The sequence below is a fragment of the Hirundo rustica genome, chromosome 3 (assembly GCF_015227805.2).
Source record: "Hirundo rustica isolate bHirRus1 chromosome 3, bHirRus1.pri.v3, whole genome shotgun sequence".
In the NCBI taxonomy this organism is placed as follows: domain Eukaryota; kingdom Metazoa; phylum Chordata; class Aves; order Passeriformes; family Hirundinidae; genus Hirundo; species Hirundo rustica.
In genome coordinates, this window is record NC_053452.1 from 11,265,786 (window position 1) to 11,279,540 (window position 13,755).

Sequence of the window (13,755 nt, forward strand, 5' to 3'; positions counted from 1 at the left end):
CGCGCAGCTGCTCTGGGGCCCCGCGCACCTGTGCAGCTCCAACTCGTCACACCTGAGCCGGCCCCGCCCCGCCCCACCCGCGCCCCTTAAATCCCGGCCGATCGACGCCTGCTCCCCTCTCTGCGATGGATGCTCACTCCGGGATGCGGCGGGACGGTCGCGAGGAGCGCTGCGCGGAGCCCGAGGCGCGGAGGTGAGGCCGGCAACGGGACCCGGGCCCGGGGATTCGGGTCCGGGTCCTGCCGGCGTCCGCTGGGGGTCCCGGGCCGAACCGCTTCTCTCTCGGCGGGCGGGGTGCGGGTCCCGGGGCGGCGTGAGCGGGGCGGGATTGGGCCCGGGATAGGAATGGGGATTACTACCGCGGTCGGGAAGAGCCGCTCCGGGACGGGCGCTGGGCCCGAGCTCGGCGCTGCCGCCGCTGCTCCGGCTGCGACCGGCGCGGGGCCGGGGTCCCGCTCGGGCTCCGGGCAGCTCCCTCTGCGGCCGCGGGGAGCCGGGGCCGTGCCGGTGCCGCTGCCGGGCCCGCCGGGAGAGCCGCTCTTCCCCGGAACGGACGCCGGATCGCGGCTGGAAGCCGGCGGGGCACGGGGACCGCCCCGCCGCCGCCGCTCCCTCAGCGCCGCCTCCCGCCCCGCTGGGCGCGCCCCCTGGCGGACACGGAGCGGCGGCTCCGCCCGCGGGCCCCGGCGCGCGCTCCGGGCCCGGCCCCGCAGCGGCTCCTCCCGCCCGCGGCCCCCGCGGGGATGTGGAGCCGCCCCCGCCCCGGCACCCCCGAGGCCACCGCGCTCCCCTGCGCGCAGCAGCGCCCGCCTCCCCCTGCCCCGTGTCCGCAGCCCCGAGGAGCTCCAACGAGCGGGGCTGCGGCACCGCGGCAGGGAGGAGCCGCTCCGGGACAGCCACCGGGGCCTCGGGCTGCTCAGCTGATACACCTGCCAGGTGAGACCCGATGCTCTCCCTCCTTCCTTTCCCTCCCTTTCTCTGTGGCTTGTACTCTCCAATACAAAAATGCCCAAAACTCTGGGTTTAAAAGGCCCATGCAAACTGTTTTCTCTTTATTTCCAAAGCACATCTTGAGTGGGAAGGGCCACAAGAGGAGCACTGAGCTGAACCCTTCTCTGAACGCCTCGTCTGAGGATTGAACATGCAACCTGGGTATTTTCAGCGCTCTGCTCCAACCAAGCCAATCTCAGGTCTGTGGCAGTGTCATGCCTGGGATGGGAATGCCAGCAAGGGAATTCCTATGCCAATGCAGCTCCTTCTTTGATGCTGATACTGCTTTACGCAGCAGCCCCTGGAATGTCCGAGGGCAGAGCTCTGTAGCCAGCACCTGACCGTGGAACAACACAGGTTAAGGCTTGGGTGACAGCATAAAGCTCTTCCCATAACCCTGATTTCCTGCCCTTTTCAGCATTTCCCTGAGGGCTGTAAAGGTGCTTGTGCTGTGTCTCTTTGCAGGGAGGAATGAGCAAGACAAGCCCTGAGGGCTCCCTTAGTCCATGGCTGAAGTTCTTCTGGAGAGCGTCAGGGCTGGTCCCGCCTGCAGAGGGGCGTCTCCTGCAGGTGAGTGTTCCCAGCCCAAAATCAAGGCTGGGGTCTAAGGCCGGGGCTGCTTCTCTGGTCCAGAGCTGCACAGAGCCCTCGGTGACTCCTGCTCGCTGCTGGCGATGTTCCTTGGTGTTTCTGTGGGTCCCAGCTAGCCAGGAACACGGGGCGGGAGGAGGCCGGCAGCCCCCAAAAGGCAATCGGCACTTCTTGTCCTTGAGGTGTGCAGGGAAGGAGCCGTGCCTGCATCATCCCGCCCACAGCACGCAGCGTGCCAAACACGCGTCCCAGGGATGGGCACCGGGCTGCTCGGACAGCGCTGGCACAGGCACGGCTGAAGGGCTGCCCGGAGCTCCTCAGCCAGGGGCTGCTCTGCACGGGCACGGGGAGATGCCTCACCGCGCACGGAGGCCACCGAGAGCCCAGAGACGCCCCGAGGAGCAGCTGGCACTGCCTGGGCACGGGCGGCTCGGGCCATCCGCAGAGGGGCGCAGATGGCGATTCCCAGTTCCGACCTCCCGGAGCTCCTGCGCGGCTGCCAGGTATGTCCTGGCCACCCCAAATCCCCCCTTCCAGCCTGAGGACATTATCCATCGGCAGCACTAAAGCCAAGGGGATTTCTCTCACAGAAATGAAATCCCCAGCAATTCTCTCAGAGATGCCTTAAAATGAAAGGTTAGACAAATGTGTTTGGATGAAGTTTGGAGTTTTTCAGGGAGCCAGCTGGAAGCTGATGAAGAAGCGATGGAAAGCTTTTTCAGGTGGGTCCCACTGGAGGTGCGCTGAAGGCAGGGATGTGCATCCCTTTCCTGAGGGAAAAGAATTTGTAGAGGCCACCACTGAGGCTCTGGAAGGAGCTGAGCTTCTTCAGGCAGAGATGTTCTCCCGTGGGTACAGGGGCTGCCTCAGCATGGGCCGGGAGCGCGTCCGGCCAGCGCCTTCTCCTGCTTTAAAATATCAATGGGAGCCCGAGCTCGGGGGAGGGGGTGAAATCAGCTGAATTCCAGGCAACTCTGTCAAGTGCCCCCCAGGGACATGGGTGGGGCTTGGGGGATGAGGGTTCTAAATAGTAAATTCTATGGAATATCGGCCTGTCCTTATCCCATCCTACTGAGCTTTCTTGGAACCTCTGCTGCCTCCTGGCACAGCTGATGTTAAATAGGCAGCTCTGTATGGGAGTATCAATGCTACAGGAGGCGCTCTGAGGTTATTCCAAGTTCACAATTCAGCAGGAAATTCAGGGCTATAGCTCTAATCCATCTGAACTAGCAAAGCTGAACCCCAAAGCTGGGCCCCACACTGGGAACAATCTTTGTGCTGCTCTGTCAGCCAAAGCCCTTGGGCTGGGAAATTTCAGCAGCCAAATGGATGGAATTGCCTCAATGCCAGTGTCCCCCAAAGGGACAATCCAATCACCTCTTTTTACTCCCAAAGTGTCCGTTCTGTTCCCCACAGGTGGCCTGGTGATGCCAGGGGGGTTTCTCCTGCTCCTCTCCAGCCTGCGGCCTCTTCTCTCTTCCCCACCAGCTGCTGCCAAGGAAGGAGGACACAGTGAGTCCTGAGATTATACTTCAAAACAGTCATTCCCTCACCTGGAGATCCCTTGAGATCTTACCCCCACATTTCCCCTGTCCGTCCCCTTCTGCTTTCCTCATTTTTTTACGAGAAAGCATTCTTTCTCTACTCTGGAGATTACCACAAGCTTTACTCCCAACATTTTCCCTACCTGTTCACTACCTATTTCCTCATTTATACCTCAGTATTTACACTCTTTACCCTATGGATGCTTTCCATTTTTATTTCCCTCCCCCGCCCAATCATTTCCCTACCTGTCCATGACCAATTACCTCAGTCTGCCCCATGAAGTGCCTGCCCTCTGTTACAGATCACCTCAGATTTTACAGGTGAAATTTTCCCTACCTCTCCACCTCTGTGTACCTTATTTTTACCTCAAAATATTCTTTTCTACTGTGGGGATTCTCTCAAGTTTTATCCCCAGATTTACCCACCTGTCCACAGCAATTCCCTCAGTTTACCTCAGGATGTTCCTGCTCTCTCCTAGAGATAATCTCGCATTTTACCCCCTCAGTTTTCCCTACATGCCCAACCCCAATCACCTACTTTTTACCTCAAAATAGCTATTGTTTCGTCTACAGATGAATTCAGATTTTATTCCCAAAATGTCTATTTTGTCCCCTGTATACTAACTAGATTTTAAAACCAAAGCTACATGTGTGTTATGTCTCTTATCCCTAAAATGTTCATTCTGTCCCCTATAAATTAAGTCAGATTTTTTTCCCAAAACCACTTACTGTTCCTACATAATTACCTCAGCGTTTGGCCTCTAAATTCTACCTCATGTTACCTACTGATCACTTCATTTCTACCCTAATATGTTAATTCTCTGCCCTACAGATCCTCCCAAGTTCTACCCCCAAATTCCCTTGCCTACCCCCAGTGACTGCCTCAAGTTTATCAGTGTTCTCTCTCTCCCTAGAGATTACCTCAAGTTTAACCCCCAAAATTTTCCTTAACTGTCCACAACTTATCACCTCATTTTTATCTAAAATATTCATTCTCAACCTTGAGATTATTTCAAGGTTTGGCCCCCAAAAATCCCCTACGTGTCCACTATTGGTTCCCTCATTTTTTTCCTTCAATATTATTTACTTGCTACCATGTAGCTTTTGTCAAGATTTACCCCCCCAAACTGTCCATCTGTATCTATTTTTACTCCAAAATAATCACTCTACAGATTATTTCATATAATCTTTACCCCAAAATTTCCCCATCCGCCCACAACTGCTCCCCTCATGCTACCTCAGTAGGTTCATGCTCTCCTCCAGAGATTAGCTCGCATTTAGCCCCCAAATTTTCCCTACATACCTACTGCTCCTCACCCCAGTTTTTCTTCAGTGTTCATTCTCTGCTCTTGAGATTTTGTCAAGTCTCACCTCCAAAAATTTCCTTACTTATCTACTACTGAGTACTTCATTTTTACTCCAAAATATTCATTTTGTCCCCTACAGATTACATCGAGTTTTACCCCCAAAATTTTACTCCTGGTACAATATTGATTAACTCTTTTCTGCTCCAAAAAATTTCACTCTCTCCCCTAAACATCACCTCAGCTTTTTCCTCAAAAATGCCACCTCGCTCCCCTCAACATCCCCTGGCATTTTCCTACGCAAACCGTTCTTGTGTCCCCTCTCAATTGCCTCAGGTTTTCAGCTAAAAATGTCACCTCTGTCCCCTCTAAGTTATTCCAGGTTTTCCCAGTTAGGAGCTGCAAGGAATTCAGGCAAAAGACAGCGGGGAACAGCTGTACATTCAAAGGAAGAAAGAGAAGGTCTACCAGCAAAGGGGAAAGGCTTCAGAAAACATTTCTGCAATTAATAATTATTTCCAATTCCCCAGTGAGAAGGGATCTTTGGGGAATCCCTGGTTGTTGTCCAGAATCTATATAAATCGAAGTCAAGAAATAAACTTCTCTCTTTTTTCTCTGAACTTGACTGCGTGATTGTAGTTCTTTTCGCGTCCATCTAGCAACACCAGACCAAAGCGAGAATCCAACCCAGAATCCAGTATGAGGGGAAACCCAAACAGGGCTGTGCCAGAAGTTTGGAATGGGGAGAAAAAGTGGGTGAGGTTGTATCTGAGGTCCTGCATGGGGGAAAGCCTAGACCGCGTATCAGCCATAATGCAGAACAGGCAAAAACCTAAAACAGATGTCAGCTGTGACCCAGAACAAAGAGAAACCCAGATCACACTGTGCCTGGAACCTGCAATGAGAGAAAAATCCAGCCTGAATCCGGGCCAGGTGGCAGCATGGGCGCAAAATGGGGCAAGATCACTCACGGAGCTTGGCACAGGGAAAAAAATGGTGGTAACACACACAGAGAAGGAGATATGGGAAAAAGCAGGCGGGATCACGCATAAAGCCTGGCACGAGAGGAAAAAGCAGCGGGGCTGGACTTTGGAACCCGGCAAGGATGGAAAACTTGGACTGGATCGTGTGCAGAACCTAGCACAGAGAAAATCCCAGACCAAATCACACACAGATCATGGCATGGGGAACAAGCCAGAGAGCAGTGCAGGCGGAGTCCAGAATGGGGAAGAAGATGGACCGGATCACACGTGGAATTTAGAATGGAAGAAAATGTGGACAAGCCCACGTGCAGACTCTGGAATCAGGAAACCATGGACTGGAGAGCACAAAGAGTCTGGAATGTGGGAAAACGCAGACTGGACAATGCAGGCAATCTAGAATGGGGGATAATGTGGGCGGGATCACACGCGGAGAGAGGAATGGAGGAAAACGCAGACAGGATCTCACGTGGAGTCCAGAATCAGGAAACCAGAGAGCTGATTTCACGCAGAACCCAGAACGTGGGGAAAGGCAGACTGGATCATGTATGGGCTCCACAATGGCAGAAAACACCGAGCAGATCACACATGGGGTCCAGAATGGAGGAAAACACAGAGGGGATTGTGCATGGAGTCCAGAAACAGTAATTAACTCGGACTGCACACAGAGCCTGGAATGGGGGAAAACGGGATCACACAGAGCCTGGAATTGAGGAAAATGCAGATGGGATCACACGCGGAGTACGGAATCAGGAAACTGTGGACCAGGTCATGCATGGAGTCCAGAATATGGCAAAACATGAACCGGACTACCCACAGACTCCAGAATGGGGGAAAACCTGGACTGGATGGCACATGGAGCCCAGGGTGTAGGAAAATTGAAGCAGATTGCACATAGGGTCTGGAATGGAGGAAAACACAGACAGGGTCAGAGCCGGCATCCAGAACTGGGAATGCACAGACTGGATGACACGCGGAGCATGGAATGAGTAAAACACAGACTAGATTGAGCAGAGTCCAGAATCGGGAAACTGTGGACTGAATCGTGTCCAGAATGTGGGAAAACATGGGCCAGACTGCATGCACACAGAGGGCAGAATCAGGAAACTGTGGAGTGAATCGCGTGCAGAGTGCAGAATGTGGGAAAACATGGCCCAGCATTGCACACAGCGCCGAGAATCAGGAAACCATGGACTGAATCGTGTGAAGAGTGCAGAATGTGGGGAAACATGGCCCAGATTGCGCACAGAGTCCAGAATCAAGAGACCATGGAGTGGATCGTGTGAAGAGTGCAGAATGTGGGAAAACGTGGCGGAGCATTGCACACAGAGTGCAGAACTGCGAAACCATGAACTGAATCACTTGCAGAGTGCAGAAAGTGGGAAAATGTGGCCCAGCATTGCACACATAGTCCAGAATCAGGAAACCATGGACGGAATTGTGTGAAGAGTGCAGAATGTGGGAAAACATGGGCCAGCACTGCAAACATAGTCCAGAATTGGGAAAGCATGGAGTGAATCACTTCCAGAGTGCAGAATGTGGGAAAACATGGCCCAGATCACACACGGAGTCCAGAATAAGGAAACCGTGGACTGAATCGAGTGCAGAATGTAGGAAAACATGGCCCAGCATTGCACATAGACTCCAGAACTGGGAATCCATGAACTGAATCACTTGCAGAGTGCAGAATGTGGGAAAACATGGCCCAGCATTGCACACATAGTCCAGAATCACGAAACCGTGGACTGAATCGCGAACAGAGTGCAAAATGTGGGAAAACATGGCCCAGGTCACACACAGAGTCCAGAAAGAGGAAACCGTGGACTGAATCGCATGCAGACTGCAGAATGTGGGAAAACATGGCTAAGATTGCACACAGAGTCCAGAATCAGAAACGATCGAGTGGATCGTGTGCAGAGTGCAGAATGTGGGAAAACGTGGCTGAGATTGCACACAGACTCCAGAACTGGGAAACCATGGAGTGAATCACTTGCAGAGTGCAGAATGTGGGAAAACATGGCCCAGATCGCACACAGAGTCCAGAATCAGGAAACTGGGGACTGAATCATTTGCAGAGTGCTGAATGTGGAAAAACATGGCCCAGATCGCACACAGAGTCCAGAATCAGGAAACCGTGGACTGAATTATGTGCAGAGTGCTGAATGTGGGAAAACATGGCCCAGCATTGCACATAGACTCCAGAACTGGGAAACCATGTACTGAATCACTTGCAGAGTTCAGAATGTGGGAAAACATGGCCCAGATCGCACACAGAGTCTAGAATCAGGAAACTGGGGTCTGAATCGTGTGCAGAGTGCAGAATGTGGGAAAACATGACCCAGATCGCACACAGAGTCCAGAATCAGGAAACTGTGGACTGCATGATGTGCAGAGTGCAGAACGTGGGAAAACGTGGCCGACATCACAAACAGAGTGTAGAATTGGGAAACCACGAACTGAATCACTTGCAGAGTGCAGAATGTGGGAAAACATGGCCCAGATCGCACACAGAGTCCAGAATCAGGAAACCGTGGACTGAATAGCTTGCAGAGTGCAGAATGTGGGAAAACGTGGCCGAGATCACACACAGACTCCAGAACTGGGAAACCATGAACTGAATCACTTGCAAAGTGCCGAATGCGGGAAAATGTAGCCCAGATTGCCCACAAAGTCCAGAATCAGGAAACCATGGACTGAATTGTGTGAAGAGTGCAGAATGTGGGAAAACATGGCCCAGATCGCACACAGAGTCCAGAATCACGAAACTGTGGACTGAATCATGTGCAGAGTGCTGAATGTGGGAAAACGTGGCCCAGATTGCACACAGAGTCCAGAATCAGAAAACCATGGACTGAATCGCATGCAGAATGCAGAATGTGGGAAAACATGGCCCAGCATTGCACACATAGTCCAGAATCAGGAAACCGTGGACTGAATCGCATGCAAACTGCAGAATGTGGGAAAACATGGCTAAGATTGCACACAGAGTCCAGAATCACGAAACTGTGGACTGAATCATGTGCAGAGTGCTGAATGTGGGAAAACGTGGCCCAGATTGCGCACAGAGTCCAGAATCAGGAAACCATGAACTGAATCACTTGCAGAGTGCAGAATGTGGGAAAACATGGCCCAGCTAGCACACAGAGTCCAGAATCAGAAAACCATGGACTGAATCGCATGCAGAATGCAGAATGTGGGAAAACATGGCCCAGCATTGCACACATAGTCCAGAATCACGAAACCGTGGACTGAATCGCATGCAGAATGCAGAATGTGGGAAAACATGGCTCAGATTGCACACAGAGTCCAGAATCAGAAACCATCGAGTGGATCGTGTGCAGAGTGCAGAATGTGGGAAAACGAGGCCCAGCATTGCACATAGACTCTAGAACTGGGAAACCATGAACTGAATAACTTGCAGAGTGCAGAATGTGGGAAAACATGGTCCAGATCGCACACAGAGTCTAGAATCAGGAAACTGTGGACTGCATCATGTGCAGAGTGCAGAACATGGGAAAACGTGTCCGACATCGCAAACAGAGTGCAGAATTGGGAAACCACGAACTGAATCGCGTGCAGAGTGCAGAATGTGGGAAAACATGGCCCAGATCGCACACAGAGTCCAGAACTGGGAAACCATGAACTGAATCACTTGCAGAGTGCAGTATGTGGGAAAAGGTGGCCCAGATCACACACAGGGTCCAGAATCAGGAAACTGGGGACTGAATCATTTGCAGAGTGCAGCACGTGGAAAAACATGGCCCAGATTGCACACAGAGTCCAGAATCAGGAAACCGTGGACTGAATCATGTGCAGAGTGCTGAATGTGGGAAAACAAAGCCCAGCATTGCACATAGACTCCAGAACTGGGAAACCATGTACTGAATCACTTGCAGAGTTGAGAATGTGGGAAAACATGGCTCAGATTGCACACAGAGTCCAGAATCAGAAACCACCGAGTGGATCGTGTGCAGAGTGCAGAATATGGGAAAACGTGGCCCAGATCGCACACAGACTCCAGAACTGGGAAACCATGGAGTGAATCACTTGCAGAGTGCCGAATGTGGGAAAATGTGGCCCAGAGTCCAGAATCAGGAAACCATGGACTGAATTGTGTGAAGAGTGCAGAATGTGGGAAAACATGGCCCAGATCGCACACAGAGTCCAGAATCAGGAAACCATGGACTGAATAGCGTGCAGAGTGCAAAATGTGGGAAAACATGGCCCAGGTCACACACAGAGTCCAGAAAGAGGAAACCGTGGACTGAATCGCATGCAAACTGCAGAATGTGGGAAAACATGGCTAAGATTGCACACAGAGTCCAGAATCAGGAAACAGGGGACTGAATCATTTGCAGAGTGGAGCACGTGGAAAACATAGTCCAGATCGCACACAGAGTCCAGAATCAGGAAACTGTGGACTGCATGATGTGCAGAGTGCAGAACGTGGGAAAACGTGGCCGACATCACAAACAGAGTGTAGAATTGGGAAACCACGAACTGAATCACTTGCAGAGTGCAGAATGTGGGAAAACATGGCCCAGATCGCACACAGAGTCCAGAACTGGGAAACCATGAACTGAATCACTTGCAGAGTGCAGTATGTGGGAAAACGTGGCCCAGACTGCACACAGAGTCCAGAATCAGGAAACTGTGGACCAAACTGCGTGCAGAGTGCAGAATGTGGGAAAACATGGCCCAGCATTGCACAGAGTCCAGAATCAGGAAACTGTGGACTGAATTGTGTGCAGAATGTGGGAAAACATGGCCCAGCTTGCACACAGAGTCCAGAACTGGGAAACCGTGGACTGAATCACTTGCAGGGTGCAGAATGTGGAAAAGCATGGCCCAGATCGCACACATAGTCCAGAATCAGGAAACCGTGGACTGAATCGCGTGCAGAGTGCAGAATGTGGGAAAACGTGGCTGAGATCGCACACAGACTCCAGAACTGGGAAACCATGAACTGAATCACTTGCAAAGTGCCGAATGCGGGAAAATGTGGCCCAGATTGCACACAGGGTCCAGAATCAGGAAACTGTGGACTGAAATGTGTGAAGAGTGCAGAATGTCGGAAAACATGGCCCAGATCGCACACAGAGTCCAGAATCGAGAAACTGTGGACTGAATCATGTGCAGAGTGCAGAATGTGGGAAAACGTGGCCCAGATCGCACACAGGGTCCAGAATCAGGAAACTGTGGACTGAATCACGTGCAGAATGCAGAATGTGGGGAAACATGGCCCAGCTTGCACACAGAGTCCAGAATCAGGAAACTGGGGACTGAATCGCATGCAGAATGTGGGAAAACATGGCCCAGATTGCACACAGAGTCTAGAATCGGGAAACCGTGGACTGAATCGCGTGCAGAGTGCAGAATGTGGGAAAACATGGCCCAGATCGCACACACAGTCTAGAATCAGGAAACTGTGGACTGAATCACATGCAGAATGTGGGAAAACATTGCCCAGCTAGCACACAGAGTCCAGAATCAGGAAACTGGGGACTGAATCACATGCAGAATGTGGGAAAACATTGCCCAGATTGCACACAGAGTCTAGAATCGGGAAACCATGGAGTGAATCGAGTGCAGAGTGCAGAATGTGGGAAAACATGGCCCAGATCGCACACAGAGTCCAGAATCAGGGAAATGGACAGGAGCACTCAGGCAGTCTAGATCGTGGGAAAACACAGACTGGATGATGCATCATACAGAATTAGGAAAATGTGGATGTGATCATGTGGATTCAGGAACTGGGAAAACACAGATGATTGCACACGCGGTCTGGCACCTGGGAAAACGTAGCGTGGAGGAATGTAGCCTACCATCAGGAAAACATAGACGGGATCACGCAATCTGGTCGACATTGTGGGAAAACCCACTGGTCGCAAGAAATCGAAAATCACAGGAAAAGGGCAAGGGGCAGGTAAAGGGACAGGTTTAAAGGCAGGGTGCAGCATGCGTTCAGGGTGTGCTCTCAGCATGCGTAACCTGTCTAAGTGCTTGGCCTACACAGGGCCTGTGGTTCACACCTGGTGTGTACTCGTGGCAGGTGCGTGGGATTGCCAAGTTCAGGAAATGTGGTTCTGCAGAGTAGAGCTCTGGCCACAAAACTAAGCCCATCTTCATATTTTTAATTCTCTTTGCATTCCAGTCTCTTTACCACATCCTCCAATCACTGCCCTGTCAGCACAAGAGAAAGATCTGTTTCTCTACTACACCTAAACACAGAACTGAACTGGCTGCCTGTTACTGCCAATACCAGCTTCGAAAGTCAGTGTTCAGGGTGAGACATTAAGGGCAAAGCAAAAGGTCAGAGAGCAGTAGTCAGGGTGAAAGGCGTGCAGGGCTTTACTGGCTGCCTTGTGTGTGGCAGGGGTGGGAAAAGTGCAGGGCCGTGGCCTGGGTAGGCACGTGGTGGGTTCACAGATCCGATGAGCCCCCACCCAGCCCAGGCTCAGGCCCCCTGGCAGAGCCCTCCCACGGCAGTACCTGCACGCTCAGGCGGCCACAGCCAGGGTGGGGACACCGTCAGAAGCACCCTGACTTTGTGACAGAGACAGTTCCTCAAGACCACAGCCAGGACCGGGCATGGCCATGACCACACCAAACTCTTTCTGTGCTCTGCACGGCAGCATGGTCTAAAGGCTCCAAGGGGGCAAGAGAAGGACACTGCAGAAAGTAGAGGATGTGTTCTTGCACCCACAGAGGGAGACTGCTCCCGTGCCACAGGGCTGAGGCCAGAGGGAGCCAAACAGCCCCCATGTGCTGGGAACTTTGACCTGGGGGAGAGGAGGGGAGCAGATAAAATCCATGCAAAGCAGAGGAGGGAAGCGCCTCCAGCCCCAGTGCAGACTCTGAAAAGCTTGTGAAAGGCTGAGCTGTTTTCCTCCTTCTTCCATACCCGCCCCTCCTCAGCCATAGTGCATATCCCTAGAGGAGCAGCGCTGCTGTGCAACTAAGGCCTCAAGTCAGTCGTACCCCATGCTAAGTGACACTTTTTCTCAGGGACACAGGGCATTTCAGCTCAGCCTGGAAGAGACTCCCACTGGAGTTTCAGTGACAGCTGCTGTTGGTTTTCCCAGAAGTGGCTTGCTTCAGAGTTTTGTTTTGTGAAAAACAAAACAAAACTCACACAAAACCAAAACTAAAACCAACAACAACAAAAACCCCTAAGAAACACCACCGAACAAAACAAAAGAAAAATAAACCAAACAAAAAACCCAAACACAGGTGGAAATTATTTTCTTGCAGAATTTTCCAAGCAAATCCATAACAAAAACATTACCTTGCTTGTCTCACTGGGAATCCTTTTTCTCAAAGTTCCTCTGGACTTGAGGATGCCAGGGGGTTCTGATGTGACAAGAGAGGGAAAAAAACCTAGGATGTGCCAAGCACCCAGGTGGGTTGCACGGCAGCATTCTGGAAGGAAAAAAAAAGTTCAACTGTTTAGTACACAACACAAAAATTAACTCAACTGCCTCTGGGAAATCCAACAGTGCCTCTCTTTAAAACTCCTTTGGGCAGAGCCTAAATCACCTACTCCAATTACCCAGTGTGCACGTGGAACTCTTGGTGTGGAAGAGTCAGTGCAGTTCCTGTGCCCTTATGTACAGAGGATGAAACCAAAACCCAATTTTGCCCCACAAAATCAAAGAGAAAATAATTAGAAGAAGGATATTGTGCACTAGAAAAGATCTGCTTGCCTTTGAATGCAGTGCCCCAGAACTCAAATATTCATTCAAATAAGAAAACACACGCAATATGAACAAAACCATCAAGTATTAGACAAACCTTTCCACACAAGTATCATTCTGCAAAATGCTTTCCCCAGGTCTCTCGGCCTCATCCCAAGGCCTTCTCCATCCTCAGGGTTACTGCACTCACTCCAGGGTACTTGGCAAAAAAAGGAGCAAGTGGAGGCTTTGTGGCTTCCCTGGCATCTTCTCTCTCCGCCAATCCAGGGCAAATCAGAGCCTCCAGGGGAGGCACAGATCCACCTGCAAGGGCAAGGACTGTTCCGTGTCCACAGAAGCTCCATGGCAATATTCAAATCCCAGCAGCAGCAGCATTGACCAGTCCAGGTAGGCAAGCACATAGCATCAACCAGTGGTGCCCATTACCCATCACATCCCTGACATGCAGCTGTCCTGGCCCCCAGAGCAGATATCCACATCTGTCATGAAACCAGGTCCTTTTTTCCCCCCAAAGAAGTATAAAGTGCAAATAAAAACATCAGCTTCAGGGGTTTTTTGTTTGTTTTAATAGGTGGCCATAACTCCCTCATAAAGGACAGAGTTATTCAGTGTCTGGGTTCTGAAAGACACTTGTCTGCTAAGGAGAGCT

General features: G+C 51.6%; 2 long non-coding RNA genes across 7 annotated transcripts; one reads left to right on the plus strand and one right to left on the minus strand.

The window, feature by feature from the left end:
- The first annotated feature begins 809 nt into the window (after nt 1-809).
- LOC120751221 (uncharacterized) lies at nt 810-5,049 on the plus strand. 6 transcript variants are annotated; one of them, XR_005700314.2, is made up of 8 exons: nt 810-936; nt 1,065-1,190; nt 1,286-1,347; nt 1,456-1,560; nt 1,764-2,084; nt 2,172-2,303; nt 2,998-3,093; nt 4,803-5,049. It is a non-coding gene; the product is annotated as an uncharacterized LOC120751221 (long non-coding RNA). The 6 variants fall into 6 exon arrangements; XR_005700313.2 differs by having other exon boundaries at nt 1,772-2,084; XR_005700315.2 differs by having other exon boundaries at nt 1,806-2,084.
- LOC120751222 (uncharacterized) lies at nt 2,236-12,927 on the minus strand. Its single transcript, XR_005700319.2, has 3 exons — nt 12,698-12,927; nt 2,959-3,072; nt 2,236-2,351 (listed from the first exon to the last, which is right to left on the minus strand). It is a non-coding gene; the product is annotated as an uncharacterized LOC120751222 (long non-coding RNA).
- Nucleotides 12,928-13,755: the final 828 nt, after the last annotated feature.